The sequence below is a fragment of the Oryctolagus cuniculus genome, chromosome 18 (genome assembly GCF_964237555.1).
Source record: "Oryctolagus cuniculus chromosome 18, mOryCun1.1, whole genome shotgun sequence".
NCBI classification, from domain to species: Eukaryota; Metazoa; Chordata; class Mammalia; order Lagomorpha; family Leporidae; genus Oryctolagus; species Oryctolagus cuniculus.
In genome coordinates, this window is record NC_091449.1 from 64,591,531 (window position 1) to 64,610,642 (window position 19,112).

At 49.3% G+C, this 19,112-nt stretch overlaps 1 protein-coding gene and 1 pseudogene across 1 annotated transcript in view; one reads left to right on the top strand and one right to left on the bottom strand.

Moving 5' to 3' along the window:
* Window positions 1-19,112, top strand: part of CDH13 (cadherin 13) — a 1,467,366-nt gene that overhangs the window by 429,662 nt on the left and 1,018,592 nt on the right. The window lies entirely within an intron of this gene.
* On the bottom strand, window positions 7,415-17,591 carry LOC108176760 (protein FAM32A-like; annotated as a pseudogene).

The following is a 19,112-nucleotide window of genomic DNA, read 5'->3' on the forward strand; positions in this document are numbered from 1 at the left end:
AGTGACGGGGAGACAGATTGCCCTGGCTCTGCTTCTCAGATTGGTGAACTGGGAGTGGCAGGAAAAATACCACCAAGGCTACTGCTTCGAAGCAGTGGACCAAATGGAACAGTGATGAATGGGCTTGAAGGGACCTGTGCCTACTCTCCCAGCATAATAAGATGCCGGCGGGCAGACTCTTGCCAGGAGGGGCGTAGACACTCCCTTGATGGACTCAGGCTTCCTCTTTCTCCTCCTGTCCCAGGCTGAGCTCCTGTTCCTGTCACTCAATCCTGGTGTGTCAGTTTCCAGGAAACAGCCAAAAGCCACTCAGAGATCCAGGGAGGCCCCAGGAGGTGACTTAGGGTGAGCGGGTGGGGAGGAGCAGTGACTGTAGAACTGTGTTCCTGACCAGCTGGGCCTGGAGTCCTTGGCATTTCCTGACAGCCATGGGTGGAGGTCAGAGCTGACCCCACAGTATGGGCAGTTTCTGGAGCAGCAGCCAGGAGTCCCAAAGCTTTACTCGAAGTGTTTGCTCCAGCACTTCATAGTGGTGAGACCATAACTCGGGTTCCTAATCTCTATGTGACTCAGTTTCCTTATGTGTCAAATGGAACTCTTAGAAATCACACCGTTCTGCTGGATGAGGGCAGGTGCATGAGGCAGAAGACCCGTGTCCCAGAATATCCACTGTTTCCATGTGCATCCAGGCGTTACCTTCTGAGCAAGGCTTGTTGGGTGCATGATGCTTTCCAAGAAAATGTTGCCATGGAAGCAGGTTATGGAGAAGGCTGTGGGTGTCCCCTGTACGGGGTCACACTTTGGGGCTTGTGATCAGCTGGACCTCAGAAGGGAGAGGTGGGCAGTCCTTTCAGCTTCCTCCCTGACTTTTCTCCGTCGGGAGCTGAAGGTATGAAGTGATGCTGCTGTGGTCTTCCCGATCAGTGGCCCGGCAGCTGGCCCCATGCACCCTCAGCTGCCCGTGTGCGCCTCACCTGGGGTCAGCAGCTTCTTCCTAACACAGGCAGGGTGCTGAAGAGGAGAAAATGGCGGTGAGAAGGGTGAGACTGAGCCCCAGTCTGGCGGGGAAAGTGTCAGTCTGTTTAGACCCCCAAGCAGGTACAAGATGCCAGAATGGGCAGTGGAACCCAAAGACAGGCCTGTGCGACAAGGAGCTTGTCTTTACTCACTGTGGTGGACTTAGAATGCCCTGGCCTATGGGGTCCAAACCCATGATGAGTTTATATTCCCAAATGTCCAGTACAGGTGGAAATTCAAATCTTGCTCCTTTTTTTTTTTTTTTTGCAGTGAAGCATTTGTTTTGTTTTGGTTTCACCAGAAGCAGACCTTCAGACAAAGATTTGAGCCCAAGGACATGTTTTATTTAGGAAATGGTTCCAATGCAGCTCCCAGTAGAGACTGCAGGAGTGAGTTAAGTGTGTTAGGCTGAAAGGAGGGTGCCCCCAAAGATGGGTGTGTTCTAATCCCTGGAACTTCTGAATGTGTCACGGCACGACAAAGTGATGGAAGATGTGAAAAAAGTAAGAAGTTAGAATGGAAAGATGACCCAAAATATCCAGGTGGGACCTAAATGCAATTGCATATCCTTATAAGAAGGAGGCAGAGAGAGACCAGACACTGAGAGGAGAAGGCCATGTGACTGCAGAAGCAGACTGGTGTGACGCAGACAGGCAGCAAGAATATCGGCAGCTACCAGAAGTCAAAAGGATTCTCCCCTGGCTCACCAGAGGGAGCAGAGCTCTAGGGCTGGCCCCCTGATCTCTGACTTCTGCCTCCAGAACTGTGAGAAGTAAATGTCTGGGTATCTTTAAAAATATTTATTTATTTATATTCATCTGTTTAAAAGGAAGAGCTGCACACATACACATGCACACACACACACACACACATGAATCTCCCATCCACTTGTTCACAATGCCCAGGGATGGGCCAGGCTGAAGCCAGGAGCCTACAATTTGATCCAGGTCACCCATGTGTGTAGCAGGGGCCCATGCACTTGAACCATCACCTGCTGTCTCCCAAGGCCACCTTAGCAGGAAGCTTTGTTGGAAGCAAAGTAGTGGGGACTTGAACTGGCACTCTGATATGATATATGATATATCCTACACAGCAGCTTAATTTGCCGTGCCACAGTGCTGGCCCCAGATTTCCGCTGTTTTACGCTGCCCAGCTTATGATGAGTTGTTACAGTAGCCACAGGAAACCAGCGCAGCCGGGTGTGTTTATGAGCGAGTTATGTTTGTGCAATGATGCTCCACCCCGTGGGGGCACCTCACAGTGCCACACCTCCACCAGTGGTCTCACCTGAAGAGCAAGGAAACCGGTGTTTGCGGTTACAGAATTTCACATTCAGTGCTTAAATGTTGCTCTTGGGCTTGTCAACTCCCGGCACCTCCATCCTGCTCTGTGCTGCACAGAAAGCTGGCAGACAGAGTCTCTGTTGCAGTTTATTGTGGTCAGAAGCACGTCCTGATCTCTAGGATCCGTGTACAGCCTACAGCCTCTCACCGTACTGTCCCAGGACCCACTCTGTTGCCCAGAGCAGTCCTGTGCTGTCTCTTGGGTCCCCAAACCCTCTTTCTGCACTAAGGGGGATGTTGGTGAATCTGCAGATGAGTTATGTTGGTCCCCCCACAATTATAACAAGAGGAGAAAGGGGAAGTGGATTTGAAAACAGGTTTGTAGGATTGAATTTCCTCCCTACATCCCACATGATAGAGACATCACTGGAGGGTCCTTGCAGCCTACCCTCCCATCACTGCCCTTGTTTCTCTAACACATATTTCCCTGGACTTCAGGTAAGCTTGGGCAGTGCACTGAAGGCACCAGGGCTATTACCCAGCCATGTAGGTTGCTGGATTAGTCACTCGTCTTATTATAGCCAGTGTTTTAGTTACTCCTGGAGCTGAGGGAGTGAGGGTGCCATTATAGCCACTCTAGCTGTTATTAAACACTGGCATTATTAACCAAGTCCATGGTAAAGCAGAGAAACCAGAAGCTTATCGCACTGCTTCTCAAAGTGCCATCTCTGGACAAGCAGCATCATTACCTGGGAGCCTGTAAGAAATGGAGAATCCCAGTCCCAGACTCCACCCTGAATTCCACCCTGCCAATGCCCAGGCAGCTTGTTTAACTTTAAGCAACTTGGCTCTGTCTTCTTGAATGAGGCTCGGGCCTTTGCTGTAGCTCTGTTGACCTGGGGGCTTCTTTGCAGATTTGAGAAGAGGGGGTGGCATGAGCAGCAGCTGATGTGCCTGTTTTCAGGAAGCCTCTTCTATAGAGAGGAGATCCTGGGGACTAAGGGCCCCACCACCTTCCAACCTTCTGCTCCCTAGGGTGTGTGAAAGAGGCCTTTCTCACTGCCTGTGCCGGCTCCCCATTCCCTGTGATTGTGTGTTCCACGGAGAGCTCTTGACACTGCTGTCCCTGGTCCCTGGGGCCGTGAGGCTGTGCTTTTCTCTGCTCACACAATGAACCCCTTTTCTACACCCCAACCCCTTGCTCTGCAGTGCCTGTCAGATTCTCCTCCTTGAACTCACTAAGGCTCCTGATACTCCCCTGTCTTTCCCATAATTCTCTTGCTGGAGTAACATCCTGGAGAAGCACGCCTTGTTATGCCACAGCCAGCTTCTCCCATGAGCCTTTGTTACACAAATAAAATAGATGTTTGCCTTTGTTCCTCATGCTCCACTTTCTTGCACTCCCCAACTCAGGCTTTTAACAGAGTTTATTATAAACGGAACGAAAGCTGCTAAGGGCTGTGCATTCTTCTGCTTCCAGCTCCTGCCCTTCCCTGTGCCTGTGTTTTCGATAATGAATGTCACAGGGGGACGAGGAGATGAATGGAGTCTGATAAGTGCAAAGCATTATTGTGCTCAGCTCCGAGGAGCAGGCGAGGGGTGCCACCGCTGGCACTTCTGTGACACCGCGAGAAAGCTCCTTGTCTGCTCCTGTCTGCATCCCAAGGAGTGGTGCTCGGTGACAGTGCACGGGAAAGAGAGTTGAACGCAGGGTCTCTGGACTTGGAGGACTGGCTGTATTTGGTTTGGGTTGCTCTGATGAAGTATCTGAGGCTGGAGACTTTATAAAGAGATTCATTTAGCTCACTGTTTCAGAGGCTGAAATTTTACTGATTCATACTCTGGTGAGGGCCTTATGGTAAATGGCAGCTTTGCAGGAAAGAGAGAGAGAGAGAGAGAGGGAATATAAATATGAAAATGGAGATATAGGAAACCAGAAAACAGGAAGGTGCCAGCCCTGTTCTTCCATAATCACTGGCTCTGCCCCAGGCACTAACTGGGGTCCACAAGAACTACTTGATCCACTCTGAGGACAGTGACCCAGTCCCTGTCACTGTTTTCTTCCTCTTAAAGGCTCTACCATCTCCTAAGACTATGGAACCGAGGCCAGCATTGTGGCACGGTGGGTTAAGCTGTTACCTGTAACACGGGTATCCTGTATTGGAGTGCTAGTTTGACTCCGGCTACTCTGCTTCCTGTCAGGTTCCCTGCTAAAGTGCCTGGGAAAGCAGCAGCAGAAAGCCCAAGTACTTGGACCCCTGACACCCATGTGGGAGACCCAGATACAGTTCTTGGGATCCCGGCTTCAGCCTGGCCCAGCCCTGGCTGTTGCAGCCATCTGAAGAGTGAACCAGTAAGTGAACAATCTCTCCCTCTCTCTCTGGCACTCTCACTCTGACTATCTGCCTTTCAAATCAATCAATCAATCAATCTAAAATGAATACAAACGCATAACTTGGGGACCAAGTTTTCAACACATGAACCCATGGGAGGCATAGACTGGTTCTAGCCTTGCTGTGAGTGGGCTGTGAAGCTGTGATCATGTGACCAAAGCTTTCTGAGCCTCGGTTTCTTCCTGTGTAGCGGGAAATATGTTCTTCATGGTCCATAGGTTGCATGACTCCATGCGTTAGGGCAGTCTTCCTGGGCTGAGGAAATAAATACATTGTTCTCTCTGTCTGCCTCATAGTGTCTGCCGTTGGTCACTGCTCTGTCCTCTGGGTCTCCAGAGAGCAAGGCTAACCCGAGACTGTGGATGCATGAGCACTTGAGAAATGTGCTGTACCTGAGGGCAGTATTGTCATTGCACCACCCTGGAGTCTGCTGGCCCACATGGGAGACGGAGAAGAGACAGAAGGTCAGAGGGAACTGTGACAGCTGTGGGCAGGGGAATTTCAGGTGGGATGAAAGCTGGAGGAAGGGAGAAGGAAGGACTGAGTTGGTGCATGGGAGATGACTAGGAAGCACCTGGCAACCTTGGTGTGGTCTGAATTTAAATTTCACACCTCCTCCATTGTCTCTGAACCTGCACATTGTTGTCAGAATGACCATTGGTATTAGGCTCAAGGTTCCATCTGCCTTGTTGCAGGTGGACAAATCACTGTAAGGGTTTCCAGGAACTTGAAGTGGGATTAGTGATGTGTGAGCAGAGCAGAGCAGAGCGAAGGGCCGGGTGGCAAACATGGAAGATGGCCTCCTTCACAGAGCCCGACGGCCCTGACCTGGCAAGCACGCCCTTATGTTATCTCTTCCCAAAATTACTCAGAAGGCTGATCTGCCATGGTCGTGGTTGTTCTGTGTTGACCTCTGAGGCTCTCACAGAGTCTACTCTGACCTCTAGACCCCCTATATGGAGGAGTCAGTCACCATCACACAAGGAAGCTCAAGCGGCCCTGTGGAGGGGCCCAGGTGAAAGAGAGCCAGGGCTTCCTGCCACCAGACAGCGACAACTTGCTGGCCTTAAGAGGGGGCCACTTGCACAGGTCCTCCAGCCCTGGACAAGCCTGCAGGTGACCCATGTCCTAGTCAAGCTCTTGACCCCAGCAGAGACACCCATGTCAGAATAGCCCAGCCATGCTGTGCCTGGAGTCCTGACCCATAGAGACTCTGAGTGCTAATAAAAGTTTGTTGCTGCTTTAAGCCACTAAACTGGGGACCGCAGGAGCTAAGTCATCTAGAAGGCATAAAGTCAGTGCCAGAAGAGCTGACGGTCAAGACTAGAGAAACCGGCTTGGTCTTCATCAGTAGAGTAGACGTTTTCATAGAAAAGAGATTTAGATTCTCCCTCCCTCCCTCCCTCCTTCCCTTCTTTCCTTCCTTCCTTCCTTTCTAATGTAGTTTATGAGAACTGCATGGCAGGAAGGAAGGATAGAGGAAGAGGAGGGTGGACACCACTCAGACTCCTGGGGCTATGGCACCCCAGCTCCTTAACACTGTGCATCACAGGATTTTAAAAAATCCACCAAAGCAACTAAAAGCCGTGAACACAGTGTGATTGGTGCCAAGGAAGGAGAGGTTCCGTGACAGAGAGGGAGAGGACGAGGAATCCACACAGTGCTCAGCAGGGAGAGAGGAAGGTCCTCTGGATTAAGAAAAGCATGCAGAAAACGTATGTCTGGAAGAAGTGACGTGTTGGGCCACTAAATGTCACCTGACAGCTCAGTTGGTGATAATGCTTGCCCAGGGAGAAGGCGCTGGACACTGAGGGAGGGGTCGTGCCGTGGTCAGTAGAGTGAACCTACTCTGTCTCGCCCATGCTTGGGAAGTTTTACGTTCTGGACGATGTGACATGAAGTTCAGTTAGAATGGAAACACTAGCCAGTCCCAGGCCCCAGGAGCTGGGCAGAGTTGGAGAGCCAGGGTCAGGGCTCGGGGTCAATGGTAGTGACCTGACAGGTGCTCAAGTGTAGCTGCTCAGGTATTCTGAGAGGGACTACTACGCCTCTGAGATTGAGAGGCAATTCCTTGTCAGCCTGGGATGCTGGGGAATTATTCTCAGAAATTCTGATGATAGCAGGGCTTTGGTACGCTTGCCTCTTCCTGGGGCACAGAAGGAGCCTGGTGACACAACCAGATGGGACCACAGGTGTCAGGCAATGAAGGATCCTGGCCTCACTGCATGGGGTGCATTGCACTTGGGGAGCCGCATGTGGGAGCTCCACTGTCTTTGGAAGATGGCGTGTGCTTCCCTGTCCCCAAGGCTGTGCCAGTGTCGCCGGATGCTGCGTGAAGACTGGATAGAGCCTGCCCATCAAAGCTGATGACACCTGGAATGACTGTTATTTCAAGACATTAAGTCTCATTACCTTTTCAATAAACTCTCAATGGTATTTTTTATTGAAAATAAAATGCAACGAATTGAAGAAATAAATAACATTAGAGAATTTTTAAAAGGCGATAATGCCTTCATGCAGGCACTCAAGAATCTGGGTCATTTTTACAACTCTTGTGAGTTGTCTGGTCTGTCAGGGCCAAGTCAGTTGCAAAAGCCAAAATCTTTTTGAAGCCAACAGATCTAAATAAAGCCAAACCAAAATACAATAGAAGGCTAAATTGGAAGAAATGCATTGAATTGCTCCTTGGAACTTTCTTCTCTTTATTTTAAATACCTTGTTCCTGCCTTCTTCTGTACACAGAACAGCCCCACGCCCAGTGCTTCTAATGGTCATTCTTTGAGTATCGGGCTAGTGAAGACTGCTTTTACCAAGAGCTTGTGCAGGTGGATGCTCCCTACATGTAGGCCCCTAGAAGTCTTAGTTCTGCAGCACCTGAACCCGGGCTTTCTTGTCTGACTACATCTACATCTGTCTGTGTTGAGGCTCTGCCTTGGTCCTGTCACCCCTGAGCTGTCTTCAGGCCAGGAGCGTCTCAGGGGCTCCGCACGATGGGCCAACTCTGCATCCATGAACTGGGCGGCCAGGGCTGAGAGTTCTGATGCAGGCTTTCATTATGAAGAGTGTCGTGATTGACTAGTGATGCCTGCCTTGGCAATACCCGTCTGATGTGTCAAGAAGCAGGGAGGAGGGGGAGAGGGGCTGCATGCCTGCCGTGGGCTCAGAAGAGGACAAGGCATAGGCTCCATCCTCGTGGTTATTTTGCTGCCTATGCTCACTGTCTGGGGGCAGAGAGCAGACAGCTAGAAGGCCATGGAGCTGCAAATGATTCCCCAGAGCCACAGGGAGGCTGGCAGGGCAGCCCGCACTGGCTTCAGCTCCTTCTGCTCGGTAGCCCATCTCATCCAGGCTAGGACAGCTACAGGCCTCAGAATATCCGATGCCGCTTGAGGGAGGTGCAGACACTTTTCCATGGCACTTACACAGAAATGATCTTGACTTCTGGAAAAATGTGATGCTTTCCAGTCCCGACTACAAAGGTTTATCTTCTATGGGCAGCCCTGAATCCAAAATCTCGTAAGAGGACAGTAGCATTTTAATACAGCTCCAGGATAAGGGGACATGGCTTCCAGACATGCAGTCTCAGTACATGACGCAGGGCACGGGTGGAAGGGTGTTTACAGGCAACACCCAAGGCCCAGATGTGGTTGGAAAGGCCCTCTGCTCCTCTTCATGCTGCTGCTGGCACTCAGGGCCGGGGCTACTTTGTCCGGCTGATGTTGGCAATGTTGCAATGCTCTGTGGGTGTACCCACATGTCTGTGGAAGTCCACCACTCTCTGTTGGTGGGTTTTAGATGCTTTTTTCAGGATCCTTTCCATTTGCTGCTTCTCCTACATCTTCTTGAAGGCTGCCTGGGTGAGGGAGCCGCTTGTCCAGACAGCACCACTTGTGCTCCTCGTTCTTTTTGCTTGATCCCATTGCTTCCAGAAGTTTCGCCTTACCTTTGTCCTTATTTTCTTCTTACACTTGGTCATGCTGAGGTCTGGGAGGCCTTTAAGCTTCAGGGGCCCTTTTGGACTTTCCCTGGAACTTTGCCTTAGCTCCCATCCTCTCCTCTCCCGGCTTCTTGGTTCAGGCTCTCAGCAGACAGCTGGACTGGTCAGGAGCAGTTCAGGACCCTTGGGTCGGGCCTGGGGTGTGGTGGGCTCCTTAGCAGGCCAGAGGGCCATGAACTGGCAAGTCCTCCAGTGTCTGCCACAAACCCCACTTCTGCTGAGGAGTGCTGTTAGGCTCATAGGTGTGTACACTTTGTTGGGTTGTAAGAAATCCAGATTCAGCAAAAAGTAGGGGCAAAAGATAGGAAGGAAGGAATGGGAGAAAGGGAGAAGGAGAGAAAGTTATCCAAGCATACTACAACAAGTTTGTGGAAAATGGAATTAAGAGATCAGTTTATTTTGGTGTAAAAAAATTGTGAAATCACACAGTTCACAAAAAAGCTACACATGGATCTTTTAATTATTTTCTTGGAATTGTCCTCATAATTATTAAATATATGTGACATAGTAAAAAACTGGGTTGTTTATCAGAAATTTGAATTCAGCCAGGTGTCCTGTGTTTTATCCAACAGCCCTACCCAAGGCTTAGCCTTCTCCACCTGAGCTGTCACGGAGAAGGACTTGGGGAAATTTAAACTGTGACCCTCAAACTAAATTTTCTGGGCAAAACGGCTGCTTGTGTTCATGTCCTGCTTATTTTCTGTGACGTGTTTTCATTTTCAAGGGAAGCAAACTGGCACGATTAAGAAAGCAGAGGACCTGGCTCTGATGTCTGGGGCTGCCACTCAGGGACTGCGAGGTCCTCGGAAGCCCTTGGGCTCTTGGCTGCCTTTGTTTCCTCGTTTGGAAACCAGGCAGAGCCATGCCTGTTGCAGACGGCTGCTGTGAGGTGCACTCCTGTTATGGCACATGGCAGGGTTTCCTTATTTTCTGAGGTCAGTTCATGGCACACATTTAGAATTTTTTATTGATTTAGTTGAGAGCAGGAAAGGCATACACACACACACACACACACACACACTGGTAAGACACAGGGAGGGAGAGAGCTTCCATCTGCTGGTTTACTCCACGGCTCAGTCTGAAGTCAGAATATCAGAACTCAATCCAGGTTTCCCATGTGGGTGCCAGGGACCCAACTATTGGAGTCACCACTTGCTGCTTCCCAGTGTGCGCATTAGCGGGAATCTGGAATCAGAAGTGGAGCCTGGGGGCTGGGCAGCGTGATGAAGCAGCTAAAGCTGCCTCCTGTGCCGGTTCAAGTCCTGGCTGCTCTATTTCGGATCCAGCTCCCTGCTGATGGCCTGAGAAAGGCAGCTGAAGATGGCCCAAGTACACGGGTGCCTGCAACCCGTGTGGGAGACTTGGATGAAGCTCTTGACTCTGGCCTGGCCCAGCCCTGACCGTTGTGGCTATCTGGGGAGTGACCCCGCAGATGGGAGATCTTTCTTTCTCCCTGTCTCTCCCTTTATCTCTGTAACTCTTTCAAATAAATAAATAAAGTTTTGAAAACAAAGAAGTGGAGGTGGGACTCTGCAGTATGGGATACAAGCATCTTACTGCTACACCAAGTACCTGTCATGCCATTAAAAAAAAAAAATACTTTGTCCTGTTGATGGATGTTTACATGTGCTTTATTTTGGATCCTGAGTAAGCAGTGATGAGAAAGGCAAAATCCCTGCTCCACAGAGCTCTGATCCCAGTTAGGAGACAGAAAACAAATGAACACATAGACACAGACAAGACACAGCATCATGTGTACCCTTGTATGCAAATAAAAATACTTCAGTGGAGGAGTAGAGGTGTGGCTGGGGGCTTAGAGAGTAGACATGAGATATAGGTGACATGTGTGCTACAAGACCTAACCAGAGCATTAGAAGTACAGGCAGAGAGCTGGGGGCCACAGGAACACACCAGGAGTGATGGGACTCAGGGTGGAGGGTGATGAGAAGCAGAGTATGCGAGGGAGAGAGGCAGAAAAGGAGGTCAGACCACAGTGAGGAGTAGGAGGCTTATTCCTCCGCGAGGCCAGATGTGCATCTGCTGGGGGCTGTTCTGCTCCTGACCAACGGTGCCGACCGCAGCTTCAGGAGAAAAGCCCCCTGCCTCCAAGGAGCAGGAGCCTGCGTCAGGAAACCAATCATGCCACTTATCGCTCTGGCTTGAAGAGTAATTGCAGACACGTGTGTAAAGGGCAGGGCAATCTTTTCTGCCAATTATGTGCCCTGCTATTAGGTGATTAGAGGCTGGTCAGTCGTGGCGTGAGGGTTAGCTGCCCAGTCTCCGCTCCAGACTCTCTCTCCACAATTCTGCTTCTCCTAAGGACACACTCCTCTCTCCTCAGGGGCCATCCTAGCTTGAACAGGTGCTCCCCTAAATGATGTCCCTGAAAGCCACTTGTCCTTGTCTGGATAAGAAAAACAAACAAAGAACAAGAGATCCTTGAACTGCAGCTGAGAGACAAGGCATTGGCGTCTCAGACTTTTGCTGACAGCAGTTCTGAGATGGGCTCTTTGGCTCTCCGTCCTAAGCTGGGCACCCAGCACACTGTGCATTTTCGTGCACAGGCTGGCTCTGCTGTCGTATTTGGCCATTGGGGGTGCATACAACCTGAGCCTTTCACTCACTGATTTACCCATCCCTTCATCCTTTAAGGCAGCATTTAACTGGGTACCTATTTGTGCCTGGCACCTTTTAAAAAATAACAGTGAAGTCTAGTAGTTAAGAGCTTTGGGATCAGACAATCCTGAATTCAACCTCAGCTCAGTTCCTGTGGTTATTTCTGCACCTTGTTTTATCTAAATAATGAGATGGCAGCAAGATGGAGTTCTCTGTCCTTCCAGCTGCCTTCATTCATCCTCATTCCCAGCCCTGGGGGACAAGAGACTTCTAGCCTATCTCCCCATCCCATTATGGTGGTACAGGGGTCAGCTGTGGCAAGGCAAAACTGATAGGTTTGTGTGGGTCACACTCTGGAGGTGAGAATCCAAGGTCAGGCAGGCCAGCTCTGCAGGATGTGGATCCAGGGCAGGGCAGGACTTGAGTAACTAGATGAAGATAGGAGGCTGGGAGGAAGAACAGGCACTTCCTCAAATGCTATCCCTTAAGGCCACTTGTCCTTGTGTGCCGGCAAAGTAAGAAGGGAGCAAAAGCGAGAGAAGGGACCTTTGAAACACACACCCAACAGGAGACCTTGACCCTCAGTCAGGACCAGCCAAACCATCCTGCACCAAGGCCACTACACGACGTGGTTAGCTAAGAGTATAACCCCAGGAACCTGCCTGTTGGACTCTGGTTCTGACTGTGACCCTTGTGAGCCACAGGACCTGGAACCAGCAGGGATGTCTGCATTTCATTGTCCTGTCCACAAAGTAGAGCTGGTAGTGGAACGGCGCCCCTCTCCTGGCTGGAGAAGGCAATGAATTGCTGCACGCAGAAGCGCGGAGCATGGGACAGTCACACAATACATGCTGCCACTTGAGGAATTCTTACCTCTCTTCACATCCGCTTCCTCCTTTCTGGCCTGTATTTCACCAGGTAGAGTTATAGACAGAGAGGGGGAGAGACAGAAAAGTCTTGCATCTGCTGGTTCATTCTTCAAATGGCCGCAGTGGCCAGAGCTGCACCTATCTGAAGCCTGGCGCCAGCAGCTTCCTCTTGGTCTCCCATACAGGTGCAGGGGCCCAAGCATTTGGGCCATCTTCTACTGCTTTCCCAGGGCATAGCAGAGAGCTGGATCAGAAATGGAACCAGCGCCCATGTGGGATGCTGGTGCTGCAGGCGGAGGCCTAGCCCACTGCGTCAGGGTGCTGACCCAAGTAACACCCACTTTCTGAGGCTTCGTGAGCACAATGTCTGTAGGATTTTGGCACTGCCTGGCACAGTGACATCACCTGTTAGTGACATCATTGCTCCGTATGGTGCAGCCCTCCTCCATGACACCTTGGGTGGTTACCAAGGTTTCGGACTGTGGTGAGGGATCTGACTATGATTGATGCGACTGACAAACGGGGGAATCCAACCAAGACTGTGCAATCTGGATCTTTGATTCTCTCCAGCTTGAGGGCAGCAGAACCATGTGGCCAGGCCTTAGGCCTAGAGCTCCCTGGTAACAACTCCCAGGAAACAGCCAGAAATGTGCCGTTTTGTGACAGGTTATTTAAATCCAACAGATTTGGCTGAGACTGAAATATTTACAGCCTTTATTGCAGTGGACAGTTCCATAAGGTGTGTAGGTGCCTGGTTCTGCCACTCAGAGGCCGATTCCAGATCCTTGGGGACCACTCTCTTCTTCCTAAGATACAGATTCTTACGTTGCTGGGGGACATGGGCCCTTGAGTTCCAGCTGATTCTATGGAATGTGAGCACGCAAAGGATGCTGTAGAACGAGTAATCCAACCGTCTGATGGGTGTTTTACATGAGTCTACGACAGTCTTGGACAGAGGAACTGTCATCAGCCCTTTTCACCTGGCGGGCAGCTGAGACTGAGAGGTTTCAGTGGTTCAGAGCGAGGGCGTGGTCTGTTTGTGTTTCTGTTAACACTTGCAGTGAGGAGGTAGAGAAAGCTGGTCAAGACTATATTCTGAAGATGGGAAGTCTGGATTCAAGTCCCTTCCCCCCTCACTCCTGGCTGTGTGCCTGTTTCCCTGCTTTAAAGTGAGGACAGCATAGAACCAGTCCCTTAGGCATGTTACAAATATTGAACAATCTGACCCATAGAAAGCACTTGGAACAGTGACCGGTGCATTGTCATTAATCCTCATTAATTATAACTATCATAACTAATTAAATGAAACATGACAGTACCCCAAACCATACTATTAAAGAGTAAATCTGAAGATAAAATAATGAGCTCTCAATCTTCGGTTACCGCCGGTGACTATTTCTCTAGTTCTTCCCACCATGTGGTGCAGCGCTTGGCAGATGGCAAGTGCTCCACAGTGATGGGCTGAGTGACTCGCCCAAGTCTGGCTCCAGTCAGCGGCAGCAGAGAATTTCAACTGAGGCCGTTTGACTCCAAACCTGTGCTGATTAGCAGGACAGGAAACCGAGACTTGAGGCACAGTAATCAGTGCTCTGTTACAGCTCAAGGTGCAGGTGCTCTGAACGCGAGGTCAGTGCTGTCTCCCCTGGGCTATAGGTTCCTTCGTCCCAGGTCAGGGTTGCTGTCAGTCGCTGGTCATCAGAGAAAGGAGAGGATCGTATTTCATGTGGAGCTGCTTAGGAGTCAACCAGAAAAACATGAGTGTGAAGCTCTTGGAAAAATGCCTTGCGCTTAATAAATGTCACAGTGCTCATGCTTATTCCTCAGGCTCGCATGTATTAATGCGTCGATGTTAGCCTGAAGTCCAACGTGCACTTGGCACTGGGCTTCCTGGGGATGCAGATGAGAAGCAGAGCTGGCTCTTGGCTTCAGGCAGCTCTTGGTGCCACGAGGGAGGGGCTCAGGAAATGAGTAACATGTTCTAAAAGCATTTAACGCAGACTGGGTGGGTCAGGGGCAGTCCCCTGGAGGAAGTGGTTCTTCACGATGAGCTGAGGCCCACCAAGAGGATGTAGGTCTGCAGAAGAGAAAGGTGATGGCTTGATGTGCTGGAGTCTGGAATAAAATGCAGCAGCCTTGCCTGAGGTGGGGGAGGTGGGAGGATGTCCTGTACGGCTGCTACTTGAGACGTCTTAGAAGAGGTGAAGAAAAATGGCTGTGGAGGGTCTTTGTGCATCCCGAATGCCAAATTAGGGATTTGGACATCAACCTGCAGACAGTGGAGAGCCATTGAAGGCTTTATGTCCTTACCACAAAGGCCAGGAACAAAATCCCCATTATTCATTGCTGAGTAAGATAGTTCCTAGATCACGGTAGATACTTGGTCCTTATAGCTTGAGTTCAAAATTTCACTGGCAGCAACATGTAAGTCAGACTGAGGAAAAGGAGGACATCAGCAATGTACAAACCACCTGCTTATCTGGATCCTGGGAAATTTATTTTTATCATCATCATCGTCGTCGTCGTCGTCGTCATCCCTGGCTTCTTGTTATCCAAACAGTTGCTGAATGAATGATGAAATAGTTGTGCTATTCTACTTTCTTTGTTAAAAGAGAGACTATTTCTGGACGTGTGAGGCATTTAGGCAGTGAGCAATAAAGTAAGCCCTAGAATAAAAACCATTTAACTCCCAAAGAGTAATAACTGGGCCAGAGCCCCTCCTGGGAACGTGCTGAGACCTGTCTCCTCGCCCATAAGGCTCCATGACAAGCCCCGAGAATTCTTTGTCTTCTCTCTTGACACCCTGTGGTCTGCAGAGTCTCCCAGGGACAAAAAAATGAATCAATAGATTCATTACACGAACAAGAACCTGCCACTCTGAAAACGCTTTAGATGAATTCTTGACCTGTCAAGGAAGAGAAAATAGTGTTGAAAATACTCTTCCACATCTTGCCCAGGTGTGCCCTGGCTCCCCTTGGGCTCCCCTGCTGCACCCGGGGTAACTGGGGCCTGAGTTCAGCGAGGACATGTCCCACAGCCCACTTGAGCTTCATCTCAGTGGGGAGAAGGGGTTGCGGCTCATCTGGCTCACGCACACAGCCCTGAACCCCCGGTCTTATGTTTTATACAGCACGAACCTTTCAAGTGTGCGCTCTTACTCCTGGCCAGGCGTCTGCATTGTGAGTTCCCTGGCAGTGCTGGCAAGCCTCAGCCATTATGTCACTTGGTATTCCTGATGAGACTAATGCATTCAGAGAGCCACCGGCCTAGTTACTCTCATTACCATAAGATCATCTGTTCATTTATTTCTTGAAAAGTCGATCATTGGGATGGACGTTTGGCAGGCAGTTAGGATGCCTCTCGGGCTGCCTGCATCTCGTATCAGAGTACCTGGGATCCAGTCCCAGCCCCATCCCCACGTCCAGCTTCCTGCTAATGCACACACCTGAGAGACAGCACATAATGCGTCAAATACTTGGGGCCCTGCCACTTGCCTCGGAGATCCAGACTTTTCTTCCAGCTCCTGGATTTGGCCTGGCCCAGCCCTGGCTCCTGTGGACATTTAGGGGGAGAGAACCAGCTGACGGGAGCACTCTTTGTCTCTTTCCGTCTTTCAAATAAATAAAAGAAATAAATACTTTAAAAATGGCTTACTGAGCGCTTTCCATGAACCAGACATTGTTCTAGGTGCTAGAGTACAGCAGTCAATACACAAAGATTTAGTTGTCATGGTGGGTCTCATATTCTAGCAAGGAAAACAAACACAAAAGGAAGCAAATAACAAAGAAAATAGTCACAAATGACAGAAAGTACAATGGAAGAAACAAACAAGGAAATGAGCTAGTGAAGAACGAACGATGGAGGAATGATTCGTCTGAAAAGATGATGCGTAAACGGGTTCTGGGAGGATGAGCACGGGAAATGGGAGAACAAGCATACCAGAGGGAAAAGCTGGAAGGCGCAAAGGCACAAGGGCAGGGAAGAACCTGGATTTTGCTGTTTGAGAGAAGAGCAGAGTGCACTGAGCACGGGAGGAGAAGAAACGGAATACATCTGGAGACGGAGCCAAGGGAGGGCTTTGCAAGTCTTCATGGAGTTTGGTTAGCTTTCCTTGCAGTCATGTGCTAATCGAGTATTTAATGAGCCAGGACGTACTCACGTTTGAGTTTTATACAATAGAAACAGGGGCAGTGTAGACCTTTACCATCTTTGAGTGGAGTTGGGAGAGAATGGGGACACAGAATGGGAATCCCTGCTCTAGGAGACGGATTCTGAGCTAGCAGAGGTCTATCGCCAGACAACCTGTCTAGCTGTAGTACAGTGTCACACACAGCAGACTTGCTGGGCTGAGAGAGTTCTTCTCCACGCACCTGTACTCTTCTGTCGAGGCTTCCTGCCCACATCCACTGAATGTCGGCTCAATGCCTAGCAGTGCACAAGCACAGAACCTTCAAGGGAGAAAGGCAGACAGACATCATCCTTGAGCTGACGGAAATTGCACTCTAGCCATTTTAAATCCATAGAAGCTCAGATTAAGAAACAAAAAGAGTTTGGTTTGTCTTTTATGGCTTTCATTTGGTTAAATTCTGGTAGCTGTCAACACATTCAGAATCATTAAAATGTAGTTTTTCGTGCTTAACTTGCTCTCGCAGATTAACTTTTCCCAACTCATTACGGTGGTCCTGACCTTGGTCTGTTCACAAAAGACCACAGAAACCATTAGCCTGGTGGGTTGCTTTTTATAGGAAGAACACAATTTTATCTACTAGAGGCATGGGCAGATTTGGATTACATTGTAAATAAATTTATCCACTACAAACAGTCACGGATCTGCATTGCATTGTAAATAAATTTTCCCAAGTAATTGTTAAGTGAAGGCCTTACAATATGCTGGTGTGAGAGAAACAACCAGGGAGAGGTTTAACAGCTTTTCAGGGAATGCTCACAAAGGAACCTGGGGATTTGTGAGCAGGCAGGAGCCTGGATTAGGTGGGTGGGAGGAGTGAAGAAATTCTGGAGGACTTGGCCTTATGATATATGTTAAGTATTGGTCATGCCCATGTCAAAAGCTGTGCTGGATTTCAGCCTATTTGCTAAACTACATGTAGTCCCAAGAAGGGGGCTCATTTATGTAGTCACTTAGCTATTTCTGGATAACAAACCACAGTGATGTCTGTGCATAAGATAGGAAGCACTTACATGGATCTATGAGTTGGCTGGGGTTTGGCTGGTCAAGGCTGGAGGAGAGGAGCCGGAGGGCTTAGCTTCATGTTCCTCATTCTTCTTGGGTCAGTTGGACAGCCAGGTCATGCTCTATTTGCAGAGAAGGCAGAGAGATAAAAGGATAAACAGGAACTCCTGGGACCTGTTAACTGTATACTTTTACCTCCAGCTCATTCTGTTTGCCAACACAGGTCATGTGGCTAAGCCCAAAGTCCAAGGCGAGGAAGTTCCTTCCACCTTGATGATGCAAGGATTAGATGCAGGGAGGGGTGAAGAATCAGAGTTCAATGTTAACTCACCATATTAGCAAGCAGGTTTTCGTTTTTCAACCGTTACATCAATGTACACTGTATGCCAGACACTGTATTGGCAGCCAGAGAGGTTGCCATTCTGTACTCCTGGGCCACTCTGGCTAGAAGTCTAAAAAAGAGTTCTCCCTGCTGTTGTCTTTTGATATTGTCTGCACAGTGGCCTTTCAAGAAGTTAGTCTTCCTCAGTTTATTCAATTCAACCTCCAGTGTGGCCAGAGGGATCTTCCTAAAATGTGGATAAGACATAGAACTCCTGCCTCACGCCAGTGGGATGGAATTCAACCTTCCAAGACTGACATTTCAGCTGTTCTCAGTCTGGATCCCCAGCTTCCAAGCTCTGTCCTTTCCTTCCTCCTGGCCACCAGCTCCTTCCTCTAGTGCCTCAACTGTCCCATTTCTCTCTTGCTGTAGTTCCATGGTTCCCCCTTGGAGGCCACAGATAGGCTGGAGATTGGGATGTGGGGACCCTGGAACCACTGTAAGAGACCTTGTCCAAATGAGCACTAAGGATTACTGTCATGTGAATAAAAGGCAGTCCCACCACCACCACCTTACACACACACACACACACACACACATCTTGTCTCTTTGCTAGATGGAATTGCAAAGAAAAAGTTCAGTTTTTCAGAGGAAGTGTTGAACTGTGAGCTTCCTTTTGCTATTATTTATCTCCTCATCAGCAGATTAAAAAAATCATAACTCCCATCAAGTAGAGAGCTGTGATTTTACACATAACGGAATCCAACCACAGTGGACCCCTTTCCAGTTCTTAAACACATCGTGATCCCCGTAACTCTGGCACCCAGGCTCTGTCCAGTGCCCGCTGTTTCACTTTGTAATAGAATTATGTCTGTATTTCCTGAGCCATACAGACCATGCCTTATCAATTCCTGCCTTGTTGCTTAGCTCAGTGGTGAGTGTGCACTAACACTTAATGAATATTTCTTGATGAATGAATATTTGTGAGTACTGGGATATTCTCTCAAGAATTGGTTCTCAAACTATGCTTTCCAAGGGTTTGTGAAACACAGAATGCTGGAACCCGCGTCTGAGTTGATAAATCTTCCGGTCCAGGGGGAAGCTGGATAATTTCCATTTCTGACCAGTTGCCAGGTGATGTTGGTCTTGCTTGGAGAACTGCTGCTCTGCCAAGCTGACGCTGTGATGATTCTGTGTCCAAATAACCCCAGCCACTAATTTTGGGTAAGGGAGACACCTAGAGGGGGGTTTTAACTGTTTCTCCTTAACGATAAAATTGGTGTCTGAATGCCCAATTTTGGGCAATTTAGGGACTGAAACCTGAAGACAGTTAGGCCAGTTTAAGTGAGATGGACTGAAAGTCATTTCTGGTTTCATCTCCAGTGTTACGGTTGCATTAAACACATTTACAGAGGATACTACGTTAC